Source organism: Drosophila takahashii, unplaced genomic scaffold (genome assembly GCF_030179915.1).
Source record: "Drosophila takahashii strain IR98-3 E-12201 unplaced genomic scaffold, DtakHiC1v2 scaffold_144, whole genome shotgun sequence".
In the NCBI taxonomy this organism is placed as follows: domain Eukaryota; kingdom Metazoa; phylum Arthropoda; class Insecta; order Diptera; family Drosophilidae; genus Drosophila; species Drosophila takahashii.
In genome coordinates this window covers 1-20883 of record NW_027221663.1, presented here as the reverse complement: position 1 = coordinate 20883, position 20883 = coordinate 1, and the positions used below count along the sequence as shown (strand labels likewise).

Below are 20883 nucleotides of genomic sequence, written 5' to 3'. Positions count from 1 at the left end.
TAATTATTATTATAATTATTATGTATATATATATATATATTGGTAATTTGTATTAAATTTGTATTAACAAATTTTTTTATTAACGGTAAGGATATTATACAATAATGATCCTTCCGCAGGTTCACCTACGGAAACCTTGTTACGACTTTTACTTCCTCTAAATAATCAAGTTCGGTCAACTTTTGCGAAACAACCGTAACACACAAGGCGTCACAGTGATCACGTCCGGAGACCTCACTAAATAATTCAATCGGTAGTAGCGACGGGCGGTGTGTACAAAGGGCAGGGACGTAATCAATGCGAGTTAATGACTCACACTTACTGGGAATTCCAAGTTCATGTGAACAGTTTCAGTTCACAATCCCAAGCATGAAAGTGGTTCAGCGGTTTACCCGGACCTCTCGGTCTAGGAAATACACGTTGATACTTTCATTGTAGCGCGCGTGCAGCCCAGGACATCTAAGGGCATCACAGACCTGTTATTGCTCAATCTCATTATTGCTAGACGCAATTTGTCCATTTAAGAAGCTAGTGTCCTTATAATGGGACAAACCAACAGGTACGGCTCCACTTATATAAACACATTCAAACACAATAAACATTTTACTGCCACCATGAATGAAGGCTATATAAGCTTCAACACCATAATCCTGAAGATATCTATTTAATATATTTGAGTCTCGTTCGTTATCGGAATTAACCAGACAAATCACTCCACGAACTAAGAACGGCCATGCACCACCACCCATAGATTCGAGAAAGAGCTATCAATCTGTCTTACACACTTATGTTCGGACCTGGTAAGTTTTCCCGTGTTGAGTCAAATTAAGCCGCAGGCTCCACTCCTGGTGGTGCCCTTCCGTCAATTCCTTTAAGTTTCAGCTTTGCAACCATACTTCCCCCGGAGCCCAAAAGCTTTGGTTTCCCGGGAAGCGACTGAGAGAGCCATAAAAGTAGCTACACCCAATTGCTAGCTGGCATCGTTTATGGTTAGAACTAGGGCGGTATCTGATCGCCTTCGAACCTCTAACTTTCGTTCTTGATTAATGAAAACATCTTTGGCAAATGCTTTCGCTTAAGTTAGTCTTACGACGGTCCAAGAATTTCACCTCTCGCGTCGTAATACTAATGCCCCCAAACTGCTTCTATTAATCATTACCTCTTGATCTGAAAACCAATGAAAGCAGAACAGAGGTCTTATTTCATTATCCCATGCACAGAATATTCAGGCATTTGAAGCCTGCTTTAAGCACTCTAATTTGTTCAAAGTAATTGTACCGGCCCACAATAACACTCGTTTAAGAGCACTAATGCAGGTTTTTAAATAGGAGGAACATATGAAAAAATACAAGTATTTAAACACATATAAGAACTCCACCGGTAATACGCTTACATACATAAAGGTATAGTACTAACCACAATTGTAAGTTGTACTACCCGTATGAAGCACAAGTTCAACTACGAACGTTTTAACCGCAACAACTTTAATATACGCTATTGGAGCTGGAATTACCGCGGCTGCTGGCACCAGACTTGCCCTCCAATTGGTCCTTGTTAAAGGATTTAAAGTGTACTCATTCCAATTACAGGGCCTCGGATATGAGTCCTGTATTGTTATTTTTCGTCACTACCTCCCCGAGCTGGGAGTGGGTAATTTACGCGCCTGCTGCCTTCCTTAGATGTGGTAGCCGTTTCTCAGGCTCCCTCTCCGGAATCGAACCCTGATTCCCCGTTACCCGTTGCAACCATGGTAGTCCTAGATACTACCATCAAAAGTTGATAGGGCAGACATTTGAAAGATCTGTCGTCGGTACAAGACCATACGATCTGCATGTTATCTAGAGTTCAACCAATATAACGATCTTGCGATCGCTTGGTTTTAGCCTAATAAAAGCACATGTCCCATAAGGTTCATGTTTTAATTGCATGTATTAGCTCTAGAATTACCACAGTTATCCAAGTAACTGTTAACGATCTAAGGAACCATAACTGATATAATGAGCCTTTTGCGGTTTCACTTTTAATTCGTGTGTACTTAGACATGCATGGCTTAATCTTTGAGACAAGCATATAACTACTGGCAGGATCAACCAGAATAATGTTTTCGTTCATATTTCATTCATATTTTTTGAATAGAAATTAGTAATATAAATATAATAGATTTTATTTCCATTTTATATGTTCGGTTTTTCTTAAATATTGATTTTAATTCAATATTTTTTTTTTGCTTTGTGAAATAATTCTATTTTAATTCGAATACGGCCATTTTTATATGGCATTCGTATACGTTCTTTAATTTTTACTTGTTTCGCCACTAATATAACAAGTTTATAATTGATGTTAAAGAAAAAGTACAACTTTTTTATAACACAATTTTCAATATATATTGTTCTTTCTATAAGTTTTTATTATATTATATATACATATTTCATTCTAAAATATCATTTTTGTTCAACATACATAATTATTGTATCCACACATGTACAATTTTTGTTTAACCAATATAAATATTGAGTTAAATCATTTGCATTTTGATGATAAATTTAAAATTTATCTTTTCCATATAACTCTCTGGTAATATATGATATAAAACCGAGCGCATATGAAATTATTTTGATCACTAATATTGCAATTATATTTTATTATAATGCTTTTTGTAAACACATTGTACCGGCAAGCGATACTCTGTGCCCAAACGACAGGGGATATAATAATTTAATATAAATTATCATATATACCTGCCACCAAAGATTAACGATAAAAGTCGGAAACAATTTGTTATTCTATATATAATAGAAACTTGACCTCTGTTTCACCTTATTATCATGGGTTTATAATATTAACCGCGTAGCCAAGTCTTAATTTCATTTAAGAAACAAATTTATACGGATAATATTTTGATTTTAATATATGTTGTTCTATTGATAACAAAAGTATATATTATAATATATTTTGTTCAATAGTAGATGGACTACTTACTGTACCATCCTTATTTTTTATTATTATTGATATACATTATATTGACAACAGCATATGATATTCATATGGTTTGTTCAATAATTAATTGGTGGACAACCACTGACCATCCTATAGTAGTTTTTGGCCACGACGTCTAAATATCGAAATTATTTAATTCCGTTTGCCACCCATACGATAGATATTAACTATCTATAATAATAATGTGTACGCATAAAATATTATATGTATATATATAGACCAACAGACAAGCACTTCACCCTATAGTAGTTTTTGGCCACGACGTCTATATATCGGGCATATTTAATTCTCTTTGCCACCCAACCAAAGATATTCACTTTTTTATATAAAGTATTATTTGATCATATTAATATAACCAATTATTTCTGCCATATTCATATAATTTCTTTATGAATTATTTTTTGGTCATATCCATATAATCTATATGCCGTATCCATATAATGAATACGGCATATCCATACAACTAGCCATATTTGTATGTCAATGTATATTTTATTATACATTTTTTTTCTTTATACATATAATATGGTATTTCCATATCGCTATAATTGAATTATATGTATAAGATATCATTTATATATAGCATTGCCAAAATAATATGATAAACATAAATTTTGAACAATACGGCCGGTCGGCGAGCACTGCCTCCCTATATATGTTTTTGGCCACGACGTCTAAATATTGGGTATTTTTCGTACTGCGGCCCCGGTGTATGTAAATTGGGCATATTTCGTACTGATGCCAACATATCTATATGACTCATTATTTTCTTCCATATCAATATAACTTCTTTTATTTCCAGATTCAAGTAATTTCTTTATTTGCCATATCAATATAAAATATTTTTTGGTCATATTTATATAATCTATATGCCGTATCCATATAATGAATACGGCATATCCATACAACTAGCCATATTTGTATGTCAATGTATATTTTATTATACATTTTTTTTCTTTATACATATAATATGGTATTTCCATATCGCTATAATTGAATTATATGTATAAGATATCATTTATATATAGCATTGCCAAAATAATATGATAAACATAAATTTTGAACAATACGGCCGGTCGGCGAGCACTGCCTCCCTATATATGTTTTTGGCCACGACGTCTAAATATTGGGTATTTTTCGTACTGCGGCCCCGGTGTATGTAAATTGGGCATATTTCGTACTGATGCCAACATATCTATATGACTCATTATTTTCTTCCATATCAATATAACTTCTTTTATTTCCATATTCAAGTAATTTCTTTATTTGCCATATCAATATAAAATATTTTTTGGTCATATTTATATAATCTATATGCCGTATCCATATAATGAATACGGCATATCCATACAACTAGCCATATTTGTATGTCAATGTATATTTTATTATACATTTTTTTTCTTTATACATATAATATGGTATTTCCATATCGCTATAATTGAATTATATGTATAAGATATCATTTATATATAGCATTGCCAAAATAATATGATAAACATAAATTTTGAACAATACGGCCGGTCGGCGAGCACTGCCTCCCTATATATGTTTTTGGCCACGACGTCTAAATATTGGGTATTTTTCGTACTGCGGCCCCGGTGTATGTAAATTGGGCATATTTCGTACTGATGCCAACATATCTATATGACTCATTATTTTCTTCCATATCAATATAACTTCTTTTATTTCCATATTCAAGTAATTTCTTTATTTGCCATATCAATATAAAATATTTTTTGGTCATATTTATATAATCTATATGCCGTATCCATATAATGAATACGGCATATCCATACAACTAGCCATATTTGTATGTCAATGTATATTTTATTATACATTTTTTTTCTTTATACATATAATATGGTATTTCCATATCGCTATAATTGAATTATATGTATAAGATATCATTTATATATAGCATTGCCAAAATAATATGAAAAACATAAATTTTGAACAATACGGCCGGTCGGCGAGCACTGCCTCCCTATATATGTTTTTGGCCACGACGTCTAAATATTGGGTATTTATCGTACTGCGGCTCCGGTGTATGTAAATTGGGCATATTTCGTACTGATGCCACCATATCCATATAACTTATTTTTGTTCTATATCTATATAATTATTTTTTTCCATACCTATAACTATTAAACTAATTTTTTCCATATCCATACTTGAACTTATTATTTTCCCATATCCATATAACTCGTTTTTCCATATCCACACTAGAATTTAGTATTTATCCCATATCCATATAAATCATTATTTACCATATCAATATAAATAATATTTTTCCATATTCAGACTAGAACTTATTATTTCTTTAATATTCATATAACTCAATATTTTTTCATATCCATACTAGAACTTATTCTTTTTCCCATATCCATACTAGAACTTATAAATTTTCCCATATTCATATAACTAATTTTTTTCATATCCATACTAGAACATTATATTTTTGCCATATCTATATAACTCATTTTATTCCATATCCATACTAGAACTTATTATTTCTTGAATATCCATATAACTTAATATTTTTCCATATCCATACCAGAACTTTTTATTTTTCCCATATCCATAGAACTAATTTTTTTCATATCCATACTAGAACCTAATTTTCTTCCTATATCCATATAACTTATTATTTACTATTACAATATAATTAATTTTTTCCATATCCATACTAGAGCTTATTATCTCTTCAATATCCATAAAACTCAATATTTTTTCATATCCATACTAGAACTGATATATTTTCCCATATCCATACTAGAACTCAGTATTCTTCCCATATCCATACTACAACTTAGTATTTTTCCCATATGCATATAACTCATTATTTAGCATATCAATATAACTAATTTTTTTCCATATCCATACTAGAACTTATTATTTCTTTAATATCCATATAACTCAATATTTTTTTATATCCATACTAGAACTTATTATTTTTCCCATATCCATACTAGAACTTATAAATTTTCCCATATTCATATAACTAATTTTTTTCATATCCATACTAGAACATTAAATTTTTTGCCATATCTATATAACTCATTTTATTCCATATCCATACTAGAACTTATTATTTCTTTAATATCCATATAACTCAATATTTTTTCATATCCATACTAGAACTTATCATTTTTCCCATATTCATATAACTCATTTTTCCATATCCATACTAGAACTCTGTATTCTTTTCCATATCCATATAACTCATTTTTTTTTCATATCCATACTAGAACTTATTATTTTTCCCATATCCACATAACTCATTTTTTTCATATCCATACTAGAACTTGTTATTTTTCCCATATCCATATAACTCATTTTTTTTCATATCCATACTAGAACTTAATATTATTTTCATATCCATATAACTCATGTTTGGACTTGGAATATTTTTATACACGTCACTAATCGGAAGACGATTCAGTGGCTACCTTAAGAGGTACATATACTTGCATATGTCTCTTACTTGTATGTTCGGACTTAGAATATTTTTATACACGTCACTAATAGGATGACGATTCAGTTGGCTACCTTAAGAGGTACATATACTTGCATATGTCTCTTACTTGTATGTTCGGACTTAGAATATTTTTATACACGTCACTAATAGGATGACGATTCAGTTGGCTACCTTAAGAGGTACATATACTTGCATATGTCTCTTATTTGCATGTTCGGACTTAGAATATTTTTATACGCGTCACTAATAGGATGACGATTCAGTTGGCTACCTTAAGAGGTACATATACTTGCATATGTCTCTTACTTGTATGTTCGGACTTAGAATATTTTTATACACGTCACTAATAGGATGACGATTCAGTTGGCTACCTTAAGAGGTACATATACTTGCATATGTCTCTTACTTGTATGTTCGGACTTAGAATATTTTTATACACGTCACTAATAGGATGACGATTCAGTTGGCTACCTTAAGAGGTACATATACTTGCATATGTCTCTTACTTGTATGTTCGGACTTAGAATATTTGTATACACGTCACTAATAGGATGACGATTCAGTTGGCTACCTTAAGAAGTACATATACTTGCATATGTCTCTTATTTGCATGTTCGGACTTAGAATATTTTTATACGCGTCACTAATAGGATGACGATACATATGGCTACCATTGTTAAATATATTTAAATAAAATTTATTTAAATATAATTATTATTTTTATATATATATATTTTATATATATATATATTCTGACTTAAAAAAGCCAAACAAAATAAACACAATTAAATTTATGTTTATTATCGAATCATCAAGCAAAGGATAAGCTTCAGTGGATCGCAGTATGGCAGCTGCTCAACCACTTACAACACCTTGCCTGTTACAAAAGTCGTTTACAATTGATTCTAGGCTTTGTCATTGTATTAAATAATGCTTTTATATGTAACTAGCGCGGCATCAGGTGATCGAAGATCCTCCCAATTTACTATGTTACAAATTACATTGGCATCACATCCATTGTCGTTTATAAAGTAAATTATAAACTTTAAATGGTTTAGAAGCCATACAATGCAAATTGCCCCTTATTTATCATTGCAGTCCAGCACGGATACGACCTTAGAGGCGTTCAGGCATAATCCAACGGACGTAGCGTCATACCACTGTTCGCTCGAACAAGTATTGTGCCATTGGTCCGTACCTGCGGTTCCTCTCGTACTACGCAGGAATGCTGTCGCAACAACGTTTTGTCATTAGTAGGGTAAAACTAACCTGTCTCACGACGGTCTAAACCCAGCTCACGTTCCCTTGCATGGGTGAACAATCCAACGCTTGGTGAATTTTGCTTCACAATGATAGGAAGAGCCGACATCGAAGGATCAAAAAGCGACGTCGCTATGAACGCTTGGCCGCCACAAGCCAGTTATCCCTATGGTAACTTTTCTGACACCTCTTGTTAAAAACTCTTTAAACCAAAAGGATCGATAGGCCGAGCTTTTGCTGTCCCTGTGTGTACTGAACACCGAGATCAAGTCAGCATTTGCCCTTTTGCTCTATGTGTGGTTTCTGTCCGCACTGAGCTGGCCTTGGGACACCTCCGTTATTATTTGAGAGATGTACCGCCCCAGTCAAACTCCCTACCTGGCAATGTCCTTGAATTGGATCATACCTGAGTAATTGGAGTTATACCAAATTTTCAAATCAAAAATACATAAATGCACCGTTTTATTAAAGAATTTGTTTGCGATTATATAACAAACTCGTGATACTTTGATCAAGAAGCTTGCATCAAAACCCAATACCATAAGATATAATAAATATATCCGTATAATGGCTAGGAAATGATACACGTTCCATTTAATCAAGTAAGTAAGGAAACAATAAGAGTAGTGGTATTTCATTGACGATACCAAACCGAAGTCTAATATCTCCCACTTATTCTACACCTCTTATGTCTCCTTACACTGCCAGATTAGAGTCAAGCTCAAAAGGGTCTTCTTTCCCCGCTAATTATTCCAAGCCCGTTCCCTTGGCTGTGGTTTCGCTAGATAGTAGATAGGGACAGTAGGAATCTCGTTAATCCATTCATGCGCGTCACTAATTAGATGACGAGGCATTTGGCTACCTTAAGAGAGTCATAGTTACTCCCGCCGTTGACCCGCGCTTACTTGAATTTCTTCACTTTGACATTCAGAGCACTGGGCAGAAATCACATTGTGTCAACACCCGCTAGGGCCATCACAATGCTTTGTTTTAATTAGACAGTCGGATTCCCCAAGTCCGTGCCAGTTCTGAATTGATTGTTAATTGATAATCGTTATAATTAATAAGAACTAATTGGTTTGACCCAATTAGTATTCTTAAAAATTTTAGCAAGAAAGTTCCACAATTGGCTACGTAACTAACTATCCGGGGAACAAGTAACTAACATAAATGCTAGAAACTCTATTTACCCAGAACGAGCACATAAACCATGTTATTGTTTCCCAATCAAGCCCGACTATCTCAATCTTCAGAGCCAATCCTTATCCCGAAGTTACGGATCTAATTTGCCGACTTCCCTTACCTACATTATTCTATCGACTAGAGACTCTTCACCTTGGAGACCAGCTGCGGATATTGGTACGGCCTGTTGAGAAGTTTGCGTGTCCCCACCATAAATTTTCAAGGTCCGAGGAGAAAATATCGACACAACAGTATATGTCATGCTCTTCTAGCCCATCTACCATATCTCTCTGCGAAAGACTTCCATGGTAGTACGGCTATAAAACAGAAAGAAAACTCTTCCGATATCTCTCGACGGCTTCTTTATGGTCGTTCCTGTTGCCAGGATGAGCACGAGGCCCATATTTAATAACAAACGGATACTCAACAGGTTACGGAATTGGAACCGTATTCCCTTTCGTTCAAAATTATTCAAGTATATTATATTAGCTTGATTTGTATATATTGCGTTTTTGGTTTTACTTGAAAATTTTCGGCTTTCGCCTTGAACTTAGGACCGACTAACTCGTGATCAACCACTGTTCACACGAAACCCTTCTCCACTTCAGTCCTCCAAGGTCTCATTCGATTATTTGCTACTACCACCAAGATCTGTACCAATGGCAGCTCCATGCAGGCTTACGCCAAACACTTCTACGCATACCATTGTACCTTCCTACTCACTAAAGTTTCAAAATTTATATCACAAGTAATATAAATCATCTACTTTAGCGGTAATGTATAGGTATACAACTTAAGCGCCATCCATTTTAAGGGCTAGTTGCTTCGGCAGGTGAGTTGTTACACACTCCTTAGCGGATTTCGACTTCCATGATCACCGTCCTGCTGTTTTAAGCAACCAACGCCTTTCATGGTATCTGCATGAGTTGTTAATTTGGGCACCGTAACATTACGTTTGGTTCATCCCACAGCGCCAGTTCTGCTTACCAAAAGTGGCCCACTGGGCACATTATATCATAACCTTAAACTTCATATCAAGAAAGTTAAGGTTCTTACCCATTTAAAGTTTGAGAATAGGTTAAGATCGTTTCGACCCTAAGGCCTCTAATCATTCGCTTTACCAGATAAGATTATTTTATATAATATTAAAATGCACCAGCTATCCTGAGGGAAACTTCGGAAGGAACCAGCTACTAGATGGTTCGATTGGTCTTTCGCCCCTATACTCAATTCTGACAATCGATTTGCACGTCAGAACTGTTTCGGTCTTCCATCAGGGTTTCCCCTGACTTCAACCTGATCAAGTATAGTTCACCATCTTTCGGGTCACAGCATATATGCTCAAGGTACGTTCCAGTTAGAGGCATAAATAATATAAATATCATTATACATAACTATATAGAACGCCCCGGGATTGTGTTAATTAGCTATAAATAGTTAAAAAACTAATCCCATTATTAGTCAAGTTAATTACGCTATTAGGTTTATATCCCAATAACTTGCACATATGTTAGACTCCTTGGTCCGTGTTTCAAGACGGGTCCCGAAGGTATCCTGAATCTTTCGCATTGTTAATCCTACAAGTGCATATAATAAACACAAAAATCAATGATAATCATGCCATTATATAATTCCGAAAAATTAACGCACTGTATTCATATAAATCTATCAGCACTTTATCAAATTAATAACATTTATTCTGTGTTAAAATGCAAGCAATTTAATTTGAATAAACTATAAGTTATATTTTATGATAAATTTGGTATGCTAATAGATTACAATGTCCTTATATGGAAAAAATGCACACTATTATCATAATATTGTTTAAATATTACAATTTTAATGATGAATTTTCCATAACGGATATTCAGGTTCATCGGGCTTAACCTCTAAGCAGTTTCACGTACTGTTTAACTCTCTATTCAGAGTTCTTTTCAACTTTCCCTCACGGTACTTGTTTACTATCGGTCTCATGGTTATATTTAGTTTTAGATGGAGTTTACCACCCACTTAGTGCTGCACTATCAAGCAACACGACTCTTTGGAAACATCATCTAGTAATCATTAACGTTATACGGGCCTGGCACCCTCTATGGGTAAATGGCCTCATTTAAGAAGGACTTAAATCGTTAATTTCTCATACTAGAATATTGACGCTCCATACACTGCATCTCACATTTGCCATATAGACAAAGTGACTTAGTGCTGAACTGATTTCTTTTCGCTCGCCGCTACTAAGAAAATCCTTGTTAGTTTCTTTTCCTCCCCTAATTAATATGCTTAAATTCAGGGGGTAGTCCCATATGAGTTGAGGTTGTATATAACTTTTATTTGCAATTAATTCTTTATATATAATGATAAAACATTTTATTAAATTCGTTTAAAGCTGACGTATATATATATTAATGGCATTTATTTGTAACGAATTAACGAAGAATAATAATATTGTCAACGTTTTTCATATTTCAAATCATTAATAAGAGACAATTCTAGATAATATTTTATGCTAGACATTTCTCAGTATTATTTGATTGAAAAAGAAAATATTCCTCTTCGTTTTTCTCAAAGTTTAATTACTATTGTGAGATAATTTTTTCATATATTTGTTAATATTATGAATAAAATAATTAAATTATTTTTATCCAATAATATACCATATGCTTATAAAATTTTATTATAAAATTTGTATAAACAACTTAATTAGCATAGTCTTACAACCCTCAACCATATGTAGTCCAAGCAGCACTATAAAATTAATTAAAGTACATAACAGCATGGACTGCGATATGCGTTCAAAATGTCGATGTTCATGTGTCCTGCAGTTCACACGATGACGCACAGTTTGCTGCGTTCTTCATCGACCCATGAGCCGAGTGATCCACCGCTTAGAGTTTTATAATATTGGTTTTAAATTTGGTCAAATATGTTTTTATTGAAAGAAATTAAAAATACACCATTTTACTGGCATATATCAATTCCTTCAATAAATGTATTTATATACCTAAAATAAATGCTGCGAAATGTCTTAGTTTTATATAAACAATATATATCAAAGTATTATTTGTAATGGCATTTGTTTGTTAATATATATTGATAATTTTATATAAAACATTAACCTGAAACCAGGTACAACATTGTATATTTTAGGTTGTTGCATTATCCAATGTATGATCATCATCAAATTAGTTGGCCAATACATCTCGCAACGCGTGTATATTATGGTCCATATACACACAAAAGTTTATAATAAATATATAAATATATTTTATTATATTAATAATTCGATTTGCTTGTTCGAATTTTATGTTTGTTTCTATTTAATTTATTTGTAATAATATTATATTATTACAATATTTCGATTTGCTTGTTCGAAATTTATTTGATCTTTTACTTTTAAGATCATATTTTTGGTATAATTATTATTATAATTATTATGTATATATATATATATATTGGTAATTTGTATTAAATTTGTATTAACAAATTTTTTTATTAACGGTAAGGATATTATACAATAATGATCCTTCCGCAGGTTCACCTACGGAAACCTTGTTACGACTTTTACTTCCTCTAAATAATCAAGTTCGGTCAACTTTTGCGAAACAACCGTAACACACAAGGCGTCACAGTGATCACGTCCGGAGACCTCACTAAATAATTCAATCGGTAGTAGCGACGGGCGGTGTGTACAAAGGGCAGGGACGTAATCAATGCGAGTTAATGACTCACACTTACTGGGAATTCCAAGTTCATGTGAACAGTTTCAGTTCACAATCCCAAGCATGAAAGTGGTTCAGCGGTTTACCCGGACCTCTCGGTCTAGGAAATACACGTTGATACTTTCATTGTAGCGCGCGTGCAGCCCAGGACATCTAAGGGCATCACAGACCTGTTATTGCTCAATCTCATTATTGCTAGACGCAATTTGTCCATTTAAGAAGCTAGTGTCCTTATAATGGGACAAACCAACAGGTACGGCTCCACTTATATAAACACATTCAAACACAATAAACATTTTACTGCCACCATGAATGAAGGCTATATAAGCTTCAACACCATAATCCTGAAGATATCTATTTAATATATTTGAGTCTCGTTCGTTATCGGAATTAACCAGACAAATCACTCCACGAACTAAGAACGGCCATGCACCACCACCCATAGATTCGAGAAAGAGCTATCAATCTGTCTTACACACTTATGTTCGGACCTGGTAAGTTTTCCCGTGTTGAGTCAAATTAAGCCGCAGGCTCCACTCCTGGTGGTGCCCTTCCGTCAATTCCTTTAAGTTTCAGCTTTGCAACCATACTTCCCCCGGAGCCCAAAAGCTTTGGTTTCCGGGAAGCGACTGAGAGAGCCATAAAAGTAGCTACACCCAATTGCTAGCTGGCATCGTTTATGGTTAGAACTAGGGCGGTATCTGATCGCCTTCGAACCTCTAACTTTCGTTCTTGATTAATGAAAACATCTTTGGCAAATGCTTTCGCTTAAGTTAGTCTTACGACGGTCCAAGAATTTCACCTCTCGCGTCGTAATACTAATGCCCCCAAACTGCTTCTATTAATCATTACCTCTTGATCTGAAAACCAATGAAAGCAGAACAGAGGTCTTATTTCATTATCCCATGCACAGAATATTCAGGCATTTGAAGCCTGCTTTAAGCACTCTAATTTGTTCAAAGTAATTGTACCGGCCCACAATAACACTCGTTTAAGAGCACTAATGCAGGTTTTTAAATAGGAGGAACATATGAAAAAATACAAGTATTTAAACACATATAAGAACTCCACCGGTAATACGCTTACATACATAAAGGTATAGTACTAACCACAATTGTAAGTTGTACTACCCGTATGAAGCACAAGTTCAACTACGAACGTTTTAAACGCAACAACTTTAATATACGCTATTGGAGCTGGAATTACCGCGGCTGCTGGCACCAGACTTGCCCTCCAATTGGTCCTTGTTAAAGGATTTAAAGTGTACTCATTCCAATTACAGGGCCTCGGATATGAGTCCTGTATTGTTATTTTTCGTCACTACCTCCCCGAGCTGGGAGTGGGTAATTTACGCGCCTGCTGCCTTCCTTAGATGTGGTAGCCGTTTCTCAGGCTCCCTCTCCGGAATCGAACCCTGATTCCCCGTTACCCGTTGCAACCATGGTAGTCCTAGATACTACCATCAAAAGTTGATAGGGCAGACATTTGAAAGATCTGTCGTCGGTACAAGACCATACGATCTGCATGTTATCTAGAGTTCAACCAATATAACGATCTTGCGATCGCTTGGTTTTAGCCTAATAAAAGCACATGTCCCATAAGGTTCATGTTTTAATTGCATGTATTAGCTCTAGAATTACCACAGTTATCCAAGTAACTGTTAACGATCTAAGGAACCATAACTGATATAATGAGCCTTTTGCGGTTTCACTTTTAATTCGTGTGTACTTAGACATGCATGGCTTAATCTTTGAGACAAGCATATAACTACTGGCAGGATCAACCAGAATAATGTTTTCGTTCATATTTCATTCATATTTTTTGAATAGAAATTAGTAATATAAATATAATAGATTTTATTTCCATTTTATATGTTCGGTTTTTCTTAAATATTGATTTTAATTCAATATTTTTTTTTTGCTTTGTGAAATAATTCTATTTTAATTCGAATACGGCCATTTTTATATGGCATTCGTATACGTTCTTTAATTTTTACTTGTTTCGCCACTAATATAACAAGTTTATAATTGATGTTAAAGAAAAAGTACAACTTTTTTATAACACAATTTTCAATATATATTGTTCTTTCTATAAGTTTTTATTATATTATATATACATATTTCATTCTAAAATATCATTTTTGTTCAACATACATAATTATTGTATCCACACATGTACAATTTTTGTTTAACCAATATAAATATTGAGTTAAATCATTTGCATTTTGATGATAAATTTAAAATTTATCTTTTCCATATCTCTCTGGTAATATATGATATAAAACCGAGCGCATATGAAATTATTTTGATCACTAATATTGCAATTATATTTTATTATAATGCTTTTTGTAAACACATTGTACCGGCAAGCGATACTCTGTGCCCAAACGACAGGGGATATAATAATTTAATATAAATTATCATATATACCTGCCACCAAAGATTAACGATAAAAGTCGGAAACAATTTGTTATTCTATATATAATAGAAACTTGACCTCTGTTTCACCTTATTATCATGGGTTTATAATATTAACCGCGTAGCCAAGTCTTAATTTCATTTAAGAAACAAATTTATACGGATAATATTTTGATTTTAATATATGTTGTTCTATTGATAACAAAAGTATATATTATAATATATTTTGTTCAATAGTAGATGGACTACTTACTGTACCATCCTTATTTTTTATTATTATTGATATACATTATATTGACAACAGCATATGATATTCATATGGTTTGTTCAATAATTAATTGGTGGACAACCACTGACCATCCTATAGTAGTTTTTGGCCACGACGTCTAAATATCGAAATTATTTAATTCCGTTTGCCACCCATACGATAGATATTAACTATCTATAATAATAATGTGTACGCATAAAATATTATATGTATATATATAGACCAACAGACAAGCACTTCACCCTATAGTAGTTTTTGGCCACGACGTCTATATATCGGGCATATTTAATTCTCTTTGCCACCCAACCAAAGATATTCACTTTTTTATATAAAGTATTATTTGATCATATTAATATAACCAATTATTTCTGCCATATTCATATAATTTCTTTATGAATTATTTTTTGGTCATATCCATATAATCTATATGCCGTATCCATATAATGAATACGGCATATCCATACAACTAGCCATATTTGTATGTCAATGTATATTTTATTATACATTTTTTTTCTTTATACATATAATATGGTATTTCCATATCGCTATAATTGAATTATATGTATAAGATATCATTTATATATAGCATTGCCAAAATAATATGATAAACATAAATTTTGAACAATACGGCCGGTCGGCGAGCACTGCCTCCCTATATATGTTTTTGGCCACGACGTCTAAATATTGGGTATTTTTCGTACTGCGGCCCCGGTGTATGTAAATTGGGCATATTTCGTACTGATGCCAACATATCTATATGACTCATTATTTTCTTCCATATCATATAACTTCTTTTATTTCCATATTCAGTAATTTCTTTATTTGCCATATCAATATAAAATATTTTTTGGTCATATTTATATAATCTATATGCCGTATCCATATAATGAATACGGCATATCCATACAACTAGCCATATTTGTATGTCAATGTATATTTTATTATACATTTTTTTTCTTTATACATATAATATGGTATTTCCATATCGCTATAATTGAATTATATGTATAAAGATATCATTTATATATAGCATTGCCAAAATAATATGATAAACATAAATTTTGAACAATACGGCCGGTCGGCGAGCACTGCCTCCCTATATATGTTTTTGGCCACGACGTCTAAATATTGGGTATTTTTCGTACTGCGGCCCCGGTGTATGTAAATTGGGCATATTTCGTACTGATGCCAACATATCTATATGACTCATTATTTTCTTCCATATCAATATAACTTCTTTTATTTCCATATTCAAGTAATTTCTTTATTTGCCATATCAATATAAATATTTTTTGGTCATATTTATATAATCTATATGCCGTATCCATATAATGAATACGGCATATCCATACAACTAGCCATATTTGTATGTCAATGTATATTTTATTATACATTTTTTTTCTTTATACATATAATATGGTATTTCCATATCGCTATAATTGAATTATATGTATAAGATAGCATTGCCAAAATAATATGATAAACATAAATTTTGAACAATACGGCCGGTCGGCGAGCACTGCCTCCCTATATATGTTTTTGGCCACGACGTCTAAATATTGGGTATTTTTCGTACTGCGGCCCCGGTGTATGTAAATTGGGCATATTTCGTACTGATGCCAACATATCTATATGACTCATTATTTTCTTCCATATCAATATAACTTCTTTTATTTCCATATTCAAGTAATTTCTTTATTTGCCATATCAATATAAAATATTTTTTTGGTCATATTTAATATATCTATATGCCGTTATCCATATAATGAATACGGCATATCCATACAACTACCATATTTTGTATGTCATGTATATATTTATTATACATTTTTTTTCTTTATACATATAATATGGTATTTCCATATCGCTATAATTAATATATGTAATAAGATATCATTTATATATTAGCATTGCCAAAATAATATGAAAAACATAAATTTTTGAACAATACAACCGGTCGGCGAGCACTGCCTCCCTATATATGTTTTTGGCCACGACGTCTAAATATTGGGTATTTATCGTACTGCGGCTCCGGTGTATGTAAATTGGGCATATTTCGTACTGATGCCACATATCCATATAACTTATTTTTTTGTTCTATATCTATATAATTAATTTTTTCCATACCTATAACTATTAAACTAATTTTTTTTCATATCCATACTTGAACTTATTATTTTTCCCATATCCATATAACTCGTATTTTTCCCATATCCACACTAGAATTTAGTATTTATCCCATATCCATATAAAATCATTATTTACCATATCAATATAATAATATTTTTCCATATTCATACTAGAACTTATTATTTCTTTAATATCATATAACTCAATATTTTTTTCATATCCATACTAGAACTTATTCTTTTTCCTATCCATACTAGAACTTATAAATTTTCCCATATTCATATAACTATTTTTTTCATATCCATACTATAGAACATTATATTTTTGCCATATCTATAAACTCATTTTATTCCATATCCATACTAGAACTTATTATTTCTTTAATATCCATAAACTGACTTAATTTTTTCATATCCATACCAGAACTTTTTATTTTTCCCATATCCATAGAACTAATTTTTTTCATATCCTACTAGAACCTAATTTTCTTCCTATATCCATATAACTTATTATTTACTATTACAATATAATTAATTTTTTCCATATCCATACTAGAGCTTATTATCTCTTCAATATCCATAAACTCAATATTTTTTCATATCCATACTAGAACTGATTATTTTTCCCATATCCATACTAGAACTCAGTATTCTTCCCATCCATACTACAACTTAGTATTTTTCCCATATGCATATAACTCATTATTTAGCATATCAATATAACTAATTTTTTTCCATATCCATACTAGAACTTATTATTTCTTTAATATCCATATATACCAATATTTTTTTTATATCCATACTAGAACTTATTATTTTCCCATATCCATACTAGAACTTATAAATTTTCCCATATTCATATAACTATTTTTTTCATATCCATACTAGAACATTAAATTTTTTGCCATATCTATATAACTCATTTTATTCCATATCCATACTAGAACTTATTATTTCTTTAATATCCATATAACTCAATATTTTTTCATATCCATACTAGAACTTATCATTTTTCCCATATTCATATAACTCATTTTTCCATATCCATACTAAACTCTGTATTCTTTTCCATATCCATATAACTCATTTTTTTTTTTATATCATACTAGAACTTATTATTTTTCCCATATCCACATAACTCATTTTTTTCATATCCATACTAGAACTTGTTATTTTTTCCATATCCATATAACTCATTTTTTTTCATATCCATACTAGAACTTAATATTATTTTCATATCCATATAACTCATGTTTGGACTTGGAATATTTTATACACGTCACTAATAGGATGACGATTCAGTTGGCTACCTTAGAGGTACATATATTGCATATGTCTCTTACTTGTATGTTCGGACTTAGAATATTTTTATACACGTCACTAATAGGATGACGATTCAGTTGGCTACCTTAAGAGGTACATATACTTGCATATGTCTCTTACTTGTATGTTCGGACTTAGAATATTTTTATACACGTCACTAATAGGATGACGATTCAGTTGGCTACCTAAGAGGTACATATACTTGCATATGTCTCTTATTTGCATGTTCGGACTTAGAATATTTTTATACGCGTCACTAATAGGATGACGATTCAGTTGGCTACCTTAAGAGGTACATATACTTGCATATGTCTCTTATTTGCATGTTCGGACTTAGAATATTTTTATACGCGTCACTAATAGGATGACGATTCAGTTGGCTACCTTAAGAGGTACATATACTTGCATATGTCTCTTACTTGTATGTTCGGACTTAGAATATTTGTATACACGTCACTAATAGGATGACGATTCAGTTGGCTACCTTAAGAGGTACATATACTTGCATATGTCTCTTACTTGTATGTTCGGACTTAGAATATTTGTATACACGTCACTAATAGGATGACGATTCAGTTGGCTACCTTAAGAAGTACATATACTTGCATATGTCTCTTATTTGCATGTTCGGACTTAGAATATTTTTATACGCGTCACTAATAGGATGACGATACATATGGCTACCATTGTTAAATATATTTAAATAAAATTTATTTAAATATAATTATTATTTTATATATATATATTTTATATATAATATATATTCTGACTTAAAAAAGCCAAAACAAAATAAACACAATTAAATTTATGTTTATTATCGAATCATCAAGCAAAGGATAAGCTTCAGTGGATCGCAGTATGGCAGCTGCTCAACCACTTACAACACCTTGCCTGTTACAAAAGTCGTTTACAATTGATTCTAGGCTTTGTCATTGTATTAAATAATGCTTTTATATGTAACTAGCGCGGCATCAGGTGATCGAAGATCCTCCCAATTTACTATGTTACAAATTACATTGGCATCACATCCATTGTCGTTTATAAAGTAAATTATAAACTTTAAATGGTTTAGAAGCCATACAATGCAAATTGCCCCTTATTTATCATTGCAGTCCAGCACGGATACGACCTTAGAGGCGTTCAGGCATAATCCAACGGACGTAGCGTCATACCACTGTTCGCTCGAACAAGTATTGTGCCATTGGTCCGTACCTGCGGTTCCTCTCGTACTACGCAGGAATGCTGTCGCAACAACGTTTTGTCATTAGTAGGGTAAAACTAACCTGTCTCACGACGGTCTAAACCCAGCTCACGTTCCCTTGCATGGGTGAAACAATCCAACGCTTGGTGAATTTTGCTTCACAATGATAGGAAGAGCCGACATCGAAGGATCAAAAAGCGACGTCGCTATGACGCTTGGCCGCCACAAGCCAGTTATCCCTATGGTAACTTTTCTGACACCTCTTGTTAAAAACTCTTTAAACCAAAAGGATCGATAGGCCGAGCTTTTGCTGTCCCTGTGTGTACTGAACACCGAGATCAAGTCAGCATTTGCCCTTTTGCTCTATGTGTGGTTCTGTCCGCACTGAGCTGGCCTTGGGACACCTCCGTTATTATTTGAGAGATGTACCGCCCCAGTCAAACTCCCTACCTGGCAATGTCCTTGAATTGGATCATACCTGAGTAATTGGAGTTATACCAAATTTCAAATCAAAAATACATAAATGCACCGTTTTTTTTAAAGAATTTGTTTGCGATTATATAACAAACTCGTGATACTTTGATCGAAGCTTGCATCAAAACCCAATACCATAAGATATAATAAATATATCCGTATAATGGCTAGGAAATGATACACGTTCCATTTAATCAAGTAAGTAAGGAAACAATAAGAGTAGTGGTATTTCATTGACGATACCAAACCGAAGTCTAATATCTCCCACTTATTCTACACCTCTTATGTCTCCTTACACTGCCAGATTAGAGTCAAGCTCAAAAGGGTCTTCTTTCCCCGCTAATTATTCCAAGCCCGTTCCCTTGGCTGTGGTTTCGCTAGATAGTAGATAGGGACAGTAGGAATCTCGTTAATCCATTCATGCCGCGTCACTAA

General features: G+C 32.9%; 4 non-coding genes across 4 annotated transcripts; all 4 read right to left on the bottom strand.

Annotated features, from left to right (window-relative positions):
- Positions 1–102: 102 nt before the first annotated feature.
- LOC138914213 (small subunit ribosomal RNA) lies at positions 103–2097 on the bottom strand. Its single transcript, XR_011420076.1, has one exon. It is a non-coding gene; the product is annotated as a small subunit ribosomal RNA (ribosomal RNA).
- Positions 2098–7278: 5181 nt separating this feature from the next.
- On the bottom strand, positions 7279–11234 carry LOC138914208 (large subunit ribosomal RNA). The gene has a single exon (XR_011420072.1). It is a non-coding gene; the product is annotated as a large subunit ribosomal RNA (ribosomal RNA).
- Positions 11235–11631: 397 nt separating this feature from the next.
- On the bottom strand, positions 11632–11810 carry LOC138914202 (5.8S ribosomal RNA). Its single transcript, XR_011420066.1, has one exon. It is a non-coding gene; the product is annotated as a 5.8S ribosomal RNA (ribosomal RNA).
- Positions 11811–12432: 622 nt separating this feature from the next.
- On the bottom strand, positions 12433–14426 carry LOC138914205 (small subunit ribosomal RNA). Its single transcript, XR_011420069.1, has one exon. It is a non-coding gene; the product is annotated as a small subunit ribosomal RNA (ribosomal RNA).
- Positions 14427–20883: the final 6457 nt, after the last annotated feature.